Consider the following 1,446-nt stretch of genomic DNA (forward strand, 5'->3'; position numbering starts at 1 on the left):
TGATTATCTCAATTTCGGCTAAAAGAATTGACAAAATCCTACACACTGTGCCTTTAAAGGCAGCAGGTATAAGACATGTCAATTTTCTTTAGCTTGATAATTTTGCACATTCATGTTATCACATTTAAATAAATGTCCCCTCAAAGGCCCAGCATAGCATTCAAAGTTAATAAAAAATAAAAGTTTGAATAAAATATTAAACAAAAATAATTAACAAAGGTAACTTGACTGCTTAAAAACAGAACAAATACAAAACAGGCAATTATAAGGAGTCTCAAAAAACACTTTCAGCATATTTGCCAAGTTAAGCTAAAATATGAGCTTACAGATGACAATAAGTTAAGTGTCGTTTGGGAGCCGTTCTACAAGACCCGGTTCTCAGAAAAGAGTCGAAAGTCCCATCACTAAAAAACATGCCCAGAGTGTTACTTTGACGCAACGGCTGTGTCCAAAACGGCAGGCCGGGTCCTCCGAAGGCCGAATTCGTCGGCCGCATACGTCACAGCGCCGCGACGAAGGCCGTCTAAAACCGAAGACTCCTCCGATGTGGCCGACAAGTACGTCCTTCCTTTTCCTCGATTTGAAGGACGGGTCTGCTACCAGCTACCAAACAACTGCGCGTCTGCTGAGCACCTAATAGCTACTAACTACTTCTAAGTCCAGTCCTTTTCGGATTAAAAAAACGCACTTGAGGAATTGTATTTTTGGATGCCAAGAAAACTACCCTCCTTTTAAGTGTCCCAGATGACTTTAAAAATGGTTGGACTTCAATTTTTTAAGTCAGTGTTTTTCAACCCTGGTCCTCAAGGCACACTGCCCTGCATGTTTTAGGTGTTTCCCTGCTTCAACACAGCTGATTTCAGTTGGTAATTAATTAGCAGGCTTTTGATGAACTGCAATCACCTGAATCAGGTGTGTCAAAGCAGGTAGACCTCTAAAACATAAAGGTCAGTGTGCCCTGAGGACCAGGGTTGGAAAGCTCTGTTGTAAGTAACCCTCCGACAGAGAAAGAAAAAAAAAGTTCAATCCACTTTACGGAGGATAGCTTTCTGAACAAAAGGGAATTTAACAGTGGACCAATAACAAGACTATCACTAAAAGACGATGAAATTCCAACACTCAGAAACAAACACCGTTGTCACCTGCCCAGGTAGGCTGAAAAACAACTTGTGTTGTGCTGTTGTTTGTTCTGTGTGATCTACGGTTACCATTCGTAACTTATAAAACTATATGTGTTCTTTAGTTGGCTTACATCACACTTTAGTAACAAATAAATTAGCTTAACAACAACGTGTGTGTCGTGAGGATGAGTGGGAGACCAAGCTGAAATGTCGTCTCTGTAATCGCTCCGGTTCTTAACCCTCCTGTTGTCTTCGGGTCAAAATGACCCGCCACTGTGTTAAACACCCCCAAAAAATCCCCTAAATGTTATTTTTTTAACTTGAG

This window comes from Austrofundulus limnaeus, unplaced genomic scaffold, assembly GCF_001266775.1.
Source record: "Austrofundulus limnaeus strain Quisiro unplaced genomic scaffold, Austrofundulus_limnaeus-1.0 Scaffold299, whole genome shotgun sequence".
Taxonomy (NCBI): domain Eukaryota; kingdom Metazoa; phylum Chordata; class Actinopteri; order Cyprinodontiformes; family Rivulidae; genus Austrofundulus; species Austrofundulus limnaeus.